Genomic DNA, 8,729 nt, shown 5'->3' with positions numbered 1-8,729 from the left:
ATGACCTTTGAAGCAACCTGTTGCGAGTGGGACGAGACAGCTAGTCTTATTGCACAGAAACTAACCGCAGTTAGGTATAGTACATGGCGGATAATACATGGTTTAACCACCATAGAGGTTCATATATGAAAGAATACATGAAGTGCATGATACATAAAACCTTCACACAGGGACTTTACATCACCATATAGAAATACGTGGTCAATTTCTTGATGTACTTATGTGCCTTCCTCCTTGTCACTGATGTGAGACTAAAGGAACGTGGCGGTGTTAATGGTAGCTCCATGTTCATCATACAGCTTCTAAATTATTTTGACTAAATCACCAGTTTTCTTTTAGTGGGGTCGGTTAATTTTGCAGTCTGGAATTGCCTGTAAGGTCGAGTACGTAGCATTTCAAGTTAGGGGTATCAGTGATTCTGGATCATATCTCTTTCCCATGCCCCCCCCCCTCCTTGTGTTCCCCATATCCTTCCATGTATCCCTAGTCCTTCCCTGTGTCCCCATGTCCCCTACCCCAATTCAATAGTATCTACCACAGTCCCCTCAGGCGGAACGTCAAAACCGCACAGTCAATACGAACTACCAATCAGACGCGGTTCTTCTCCAAATCCTGACGTACGGAATCAAAATGATCGCTTTATGGCTATCACCTTTAAGGACATTTCTGAATATTATCCTCACTGTGACATTTCCATGTTAATTTTGACCTTTCTCAAGTCTTCGGACAATTTTTGGAGGGACGGGGACGTGATGACAAAACCCTTCCCCTCCCCTACCGTCTCCTCCCCTACCGTCCCATCTCCTACCGTCCCACCCCTTGCCGTCCCATCACCTACCGTCCTCCCCCCCCCCCCCCCATTTGGTCAACTGTCAAGTCTTCGCCGAGATCACGGAAGACTGGTCGAACACGTCTGGTTTACATCCAGAGGCGCACAAGACTTCCTTGTTTTTGGGGAACAATACTTGAGGTGGGGGTGGGGGAGTCCACGCACATGACTTCCGTGTTTATGGAGAACAATACTTGGCCAGGGTGGGGGTGGGGGTGGGCGAGTCCATACTATCATACATACAAGCTCACATGCATACGACTGTAAACAAATTACAGTTTTGAATGCGAAATTGCTTAAATACAGTTATAGTGACAGACATGAAAAGTAGCTTGGCAGAATTACCTGGTGTGCTTTATTTCAGGGTATACGCAAAAGACTTGAAATCCGGGACGCTGTAACCTAGCTGATTTAGCACGAAGTCCTGGTTGTACTATATACTGAGTGTTGGAATTTATTGGGTAAAACACCCTTATATATGGCCAACAATGCGTGCATCGGACATGATTTTGAACATCCTGAATTTGCCAGAAAATTTCGGTGAAAAGAAAAAGGCGCGCATTGGCATGAGATGGTTAGGCCCAAAAATCTGTGATGTCAGTCTTAGTAAACCGGACAGTCTTACTGAACTGAAATAGCCAATGACCTTATTGGAGCTGATGCTTTTGAGGAGCTCACCTTCAAATGACACAAAAGATAGCTTGGAGAGACTTAAATTGGTTTAGCATATTCTTTTAACTATATGGTAAATGTTAATAGAGTAATGATTCAATGCAGAGAATGTTTATAATCTTTCAACTTTATAACTTGCCATGGAGATAGTTACAAGACAACAACAAAATATATAACAAAATAATAATAATTGAGAATATGTCGCAATCTATGATTGTTAAGACAGAGGATAAGCTGCAAGGAAATGTATTCGTCCCATCTATATGACTTGTCCATTTTGAAAAAAAATTAAAACAACTACAACATGGAAAAATTAAAATCTCCGCAATTTTTCAATGATTATGACTGCTTTATCGATGATTTTTATTTTTATTTTATTAGCAGCTGCAGATATAGACTGGATAAAATTGATTTACCGGTTGGGGCCTGCATTCATACATCAGCGCATTTAATATATTTATATCAGTTTGAATTTTTCTAACATGGTCCCCCATTTATACAAGTATATACTGTCTAACATCTTCATTACTGTGTTGTTTTTGCTGTTCAATGCTCACCCAACTGCAGACATTTTGTACAAGTTGTAGGGCTTCAGTTTAAACACATGGTACCAAAAATGATGTAAAGATGCTCGAGCAACCTAGGAAAGTTGCTCAGCGTGTAATCGGTGCTCAATTACCATCGTTAGTGTATACTTGTACCATGAGAGGGTCTGCAATAAATTGAAACATATCATGCAAGACCCAACACACCCTTTGTTTCAGCACTAAATATACAACAGCTCTGGACTGCGTTTATGCCCACCACGTACACTTAGGGGCCGCTACAGATACTCATTTGTGCCTAACTCTATTCATATATTTAATTCACAAGTGAGAAGATAAGTTTCTTATTTGTAGGACTTGCTGTATATATATTTGTTTGTATTACTGTATGTGTATCGCAGTCTATTGATACTTATACTATTGCTATTCTTTTCTTTTCTTTTCTTTTCTTTTCTTTTCTTTTCTTTTCTCTTTGCGTTTACGACCTGTGTAAGCCGAATTTTCTATTGTGGACAATAAATTCAAATTCAAATAAATAAAGGCCTATACGGACACGCCACGCACTCAGTACAATGTAGTACTATACTATTGCCTAACACGTACACTGTATTGGTAATGTAACAATGCGTTTTTTACTGCTGCAGTATACTCAGTAATGTAACGTAACATCATGCTATGATTTATTCATTATATGATTTACATATTCATTTAATGTTATGTTTGGTGACTCCTCGTTATGGTTTCATATGACTCTTTTCAAGCAGAGCGTACCTTTATTTATTCTCATCATCGTTATTTTATTTGGGGGGGGGGCAGATAGATATTAAAGGGCTGGTCCCCTACCCCCTTCACCTCTCCCCTTCACTCCACCCCGACCCCTCCTCCACCCACCTCGCAGCTATACCACTGAGTACGTCAAATCTCTCTACGAGGTGGCCGATATGTTCTATTTGGGGGGCAGATAGATATTAAAGGGCTGGTCCCCTACCCCATCCACATCTCCCCTTCAATCCCCCCCGCCCCTCCTTCACCCACCTCGCAGCTATGCCACTGGGTACCTCAAATCTCTCTACGAGGTGGCCGATATGTTCTATTAAATGCGAGGGCGGGCTCCATGTTTTCGAGTCTCACGGTATAGGGGAATTCCCCAATTTCACATCGAACACACGTGCAAAGCTTTACACGGTGAATATTATGACACAAACAAATGGAAAGCAATAACGATAGATAATGACGTCATCAAAAGATGGACGGTAGAGGAAAACATAAGAGGAGAAGTTTCGTTTCGACAATTGAAAACAAAGTGAAACGGGGTAACTTTGTTTTCGCTTTAAAATCAGAACAATAAATGTTGATAGTAAGAGCGACTACAGTTTGATATCATAATGAGTTACGCCATAACAAGTCATTGTACAGCCGTTTTCATTCAGCATAATTACAATCTGATGGAAACTTCATTCTAGGAAACTCTCTTACCGTAGGAAGGTGTGCAATAATTAGTTAACAATAACAAGGTGCTTTTCAACAGGCTTTGTCCAACGAACTGTAGGTGCTGAACTATTAACTGCTGTAATGTGACAAAAACAAACTGTAAAATAAATAAATAAAACCCACGTATAATCACACATCGACAATTCCTTATGCGTTCAGTGATTAGTTTCGCTGCCATGATGGGAACGGATTTAATTAGTAGAAAAGTACCCGCCATTATCGGGTGAAGCATAGGTCGATAAACTGCGACTCAACTCTCATATTGCCCATTTTATCTCAGGTTAGGCTTAACTGCAGATAAACAACATGCACAAACATTCGCTATCCTTTCTATACCATATCAACGTTAACGCATCGTCAATGATAACAAGTTCGTAAAAACTGATAAAGGGGCGTGGGGAGGGGTGTGAGAAGGGGTGTACGTGGGGTAGCTTATAGTCTCTATATACTATCACTTGTCAACTGTTTTAGTAGTATCTTTCAATTCTTACTTGTTTGTTCGGGATATTTCATTTCATTTATTTATTTGTTTTATCACAACATTCAGGTGATAATAAATAGAACATATAAAGTAACAAAAATACAAAAAGTTGTGAAAGGAAGTGCTCTAAAAACCTTTATGGATTAACGAGTAGAGCACTCCCTGTACTTAACTTTGAAAATATATACATAAATATATGTCTCTAAACAAGGAACAAACAAAAAGAAGAAAAATAAAAGAAAACCCCTGACCCCACTCAAAAACTCAGTCCCGACCCCTGCCACGACTTTCCCCACCCATGACCCCAAGCTGAAACCCACCCACCTACTCAAAACCTTAACCCAGGGTTGTCCAACCTTTTGCAGAGGAGGGCCACATGGAATGATTATAATGAAGGAGGGGGCCGCATGAACCCTACGCTCGATTTTTTAATTTTTTAACCGAAGCCCAAAGCAACAAAATGTGCGCACTGCGCGCGGGACTGATTTATTTTCCTTCCTGATAAAACAGATGAATAAAGTGCAGCCCCACCCCCCCCCCCTCCGCTGAGAATGTCACATTAACTGACCTGTATGCAGTGTTTTGGACCCAGAAGGTTCGAATGATTGATTATATAGCTTCAAATTGTTATCAATAAATCTGCTCACTAAAATTTCGCACCGTAGAGCATCTCTGGCGGGCCGGACGCAACCCTGCGGCGGGCCGGACTGTGGCCCGCGGGCCGTAGGTTGGACAACCCTGCCTTAACCCCATCACATCCCTTCCCCCACCCAACACCTGTTGAACTTAGCATAAGCGTTGAGAGCCTCTTGGTGAAATGCATGATGGGTCCGCTGTTAACGTCAGTGTAGGGAGGCAACCAGGCCGTCCCTATAACTGTAATGAGGAGGTATGCGTTATACTAATGCACGTTAATATGGTATCCCTAGACCAGACAAGACAGTAATTGAGATATATGGCGAAAGGCTTAGGACTCAAAATGTGATCTTGGCCAAGTCACGTATATATATATCTATATATTGTCTTTCATTATAGGAAAAGGATAATAATCCACCCCCTCCCCTACCCCCAACCCAATTCCCGTCCTTCAGTTACTCAAGTACCTTACGTTTTGCGTGTATACTTTTTCGTCCTGCATGCAAAGACGAAGAACTTAGACGTACACCAAAGCCCATTTTGCAATCCATTTTTAACTCATTGTGACATCAACTTGAGACTTTCGATAGAAGGTAAAGTTCCTCAGTCTACTTTATCTATATAGAGAATTTAGCGAGAGAGAAGTTGTCCAAGTTATTACAAAATTGCAAAATTGAGAGCAACTTCTTGCAAAAGACAATGTTGAAATACACGGCTATTGTTTTGTATGTTGAACAAAAAGCCTCAGAAAGTTTAGTACTCTCAAGACAGTTATTTAATATATTATTGTTAACAGGATGAAGAGTTGATATTGTTCTCTCTTTTGTTTTCAAACTGTTGTCGAAAGTATTTTTACACAGCTTGTAGTTTACACCCATTTTACGAAGGGGAAGGAGAATGGAAAATGTTACTTCAATTCAGGTATATCAACATACTAACGTCATTTCTAATTTATGGAATGTTGTTATTCCTTTCTAGGTAATTGTCATTGTTGTTTATGTCCTTTTGGTGGGGTGGGTGGGTGGGTGGGTTTGGGGTGGGGGAAGTGTGTGGGGGACTTTTACGTTTCCTTATGTGACATGGCTGATATTGTTATAAATATGAAAATGGCTTTCATGTTAAAAAGAACCAAAATGTGTTAAATCATATTTCACCATTACTATAGTGTTTTAATTCGCTAACATGAATGGAAAGAAAATTGACATTGTTCAGATTAATAAAGAGCAGTATTTTCATGAAATCAATTTGATATTCGGCATCGTGTGAGACAATTTCATATTTTGGAATTTGTATATACATGTAAAACGTACTTTGGAAAACTTGAAATCGCTCGAATGTTACTTAATTACTCTGAAATGAAACTATACCAACCAATCTACACACATTTAGATCGTTATGGGGTTTTCGAAGCGAGTAGCATTTCTCAAACTTATCTCCCACCGACGACCAACCAGTCCCATAGACAAACCGGTCCACAAAGGGAGGGGGCCTTTCCCTCGTTCAAACTGCGGTGCCCCCCTCCACCAATCTTGTGTATAAAAACTTCACAAGCCTGGACACGAGATATCGTGCCCATCCTTAAAAAATGTTGGTCCCCTCTTTCAATTGTTGGTGTCCCTCTAACTCAGGATCCTGGCTAAGGACCTGCAGAGGACGCCGCCGATCACCAATTAGCAAGCAGACACGACCGGGCGCCTTGTAAGGTGGAAAACCCGTCAACTAAAATCTGTTTTTCTTTTTAAGTTTCAAATTATGCTTACCTGACAGTATTTCGAAACATCGGGGAAATGTTAAACTCAGACTGTTAATCTCAAATCAAGTTTTCATTCTCCGAATTTTTTGGTGTAAAACTTTCCCGAAAAAAAGTCACATTACAAACATTTACGAAAGGCTGCAAAATCGATCGAATTTAGGGACTTGAAAAAGAAGAATTCTGGGAATTCCAGGGAGGTAATCTGTTATGATTTTAACCAATCTTGGTCTAGGCTTGAAAAACCCCTTGTATAAAAGCAAAGAATGATTTCACCTACACAGGTGGAAATTGAGTGAAAAAATGACGAGAAATTGAAATCAATTTCATCATTGTGTTATTTACGTTACTAGGCAATTTGATGGTCCAAATAAATGAACAAGAAATTCTTAGAACACTTCTATCCGATCGTAAAATCTATTGCCAAAGTTACTGACGATATAGAAAATAAATATTAAAATGTCCCTGCTCAAGGTATACGTTCAGCGGAAAGTTATTGTTATTATTACTTTTGCTACTCTATTATTGTTGCAGTTATTTTCGTCCCTTTACTAAATCATGAAATGGCCGAATTTTTAAAAACATTTTTATTGCAAGCTTCCCACGGTCTATGTACCTGTCTGTACAATATATTACACATATAGTGAGCAACATTCAAAAGACAGAGCTTGTGTTATGAAACACAAGTCCGGTCTTACAAAACCAATTGGAATTTATTGTAACCGGGAGCTAATTTTGTGAAATGTTTTACAGAATTGCTTGCTTGAAATTGTATTTTGGGATTGAAAATTATCGACAGCTCGGAAATACGCGGTCTTGTGGTAACGTATACGCTACAGATTCTGGCGTACTATATACCGACCGTAACAAAATGCAACTTCAAGCAACGTAGGTCTATATTAATAAGTTACACACACAAAGTTGTGGTAATAACTAATTTTCATTCTCGGTGTATATACGCAAGTAAATCATTCTTTTCCGAGTCCTCCTCTTCCTCTTCCCAGAAGTTGCAATTATCCTTTTAAGAGCCTTACTGTGTTGACAATATAACAACTCCCGTCCCAGTTCTATGGGCAAGACGGGTTAAGACCTATCACTTTATCTTCATGGTCAAAAACATATTGTTGGCTTAGACGGTCACAGGTGCTTTTTATTTGCATTAAAGAAAAATATGTTTCTTGAGGTATTAAATGACATATATATATCACCTCCAAATATAAGATAACTAGAATTAAAAATAAAACAAAGGTTCCAAAAGGGAGTTCCTGATGGTTGTAACCATGGCAACATTTTATTGCAGAAACTCCAATTAGTCCATAACATGTTATTATGATGAAGGATGTTGAGTGAATTCTCCATAGGCAGATTGCTGACCCTGTTTCCATCTCTTTATCTGTTCATTCATTCATTTATTTATTTACTTATTTCATTTTTTTTATTTCTTTAGGTGGGTGAAGGGAAGGGATGGACAGGGGCGTGGTCAATGCTGACGACCTTTAACCCTTTAACCGTCTGTACACTAATTCATATAGTTTAAAATATGTTTTTGTTTACTTAGTCGCGTGGCGTGAGAAGAGAGTTGTTGAAAACACATCCATTTACTTAAAGTAAACATCCGTGGGCAGCCTGTATTAGCCTACACATGCATGTTACAAAATCGATACTATCCAGCGGTTGCCCATTAGACTGTATAACGACGAGTGACATGGGGGTGATACAAGACTTGTTCAAGTAGTGCATGGGTGGTATCTATTTGAAGCGGAATGGAAATCACTTGTTTCTCAATAATGAAAGTGTTATTCGCGGAAAGATTAACGGAGAAAGAGAGAGAGAGGGGGCATCTTCATAGTAAATATCATAAATATGGAAATCTATATTTGCAACATGTTATACCTGCATGTATTCATATCACGCTATTTCAGGGAAACGTTCACTCTCAATTAACTGTAATCATGATGAAAGTGTGAGTCTGCAAACACAACTAATCAGGAGAATGGGGCGTGTGTGCTGCGAACCATCACAAGGGGGAATTCCCCTTATTTTGATTTGAAAGAAGGAGGGAAAGGAAAGAACACGTCTTATATTTTCTGAAAAGAAATTTTAACAAACAGGGGGGGAAAGTTTTTTCCCCTTCGATGTCTATATATCATGTCGAAAATTAATTCTGGATAATAATTAAAATATGCTCTTATGGAGAAAGGTGACGTATTGTTATTAATGAATTTGAATTGACTAGAGTATACCGTATATGCTTTTCGGGGATGCGGACGAATCGAATCGAACCATTGTTCGGTCCACAAACAAAAATGGCTAGTTGTACGACAT

Source organism: Apostichopus japonicus, chromosome 20 (assembly GCF_037975245.1).
Source record: "Apostichopus japonicus isolate 1M-3 chromosome 20, ASM3797524v1, whole genome shotgun sequence".
Lineage (NCBI taxonomy): Eukaryota > Metazoa > Echinodermata > Holothuroidea > Aspidochirotida > Stichopodidae > Apostichopus > Apostichopus japonicus.
Note: the sequence above shows the minus strand (reverse complement) of the source record.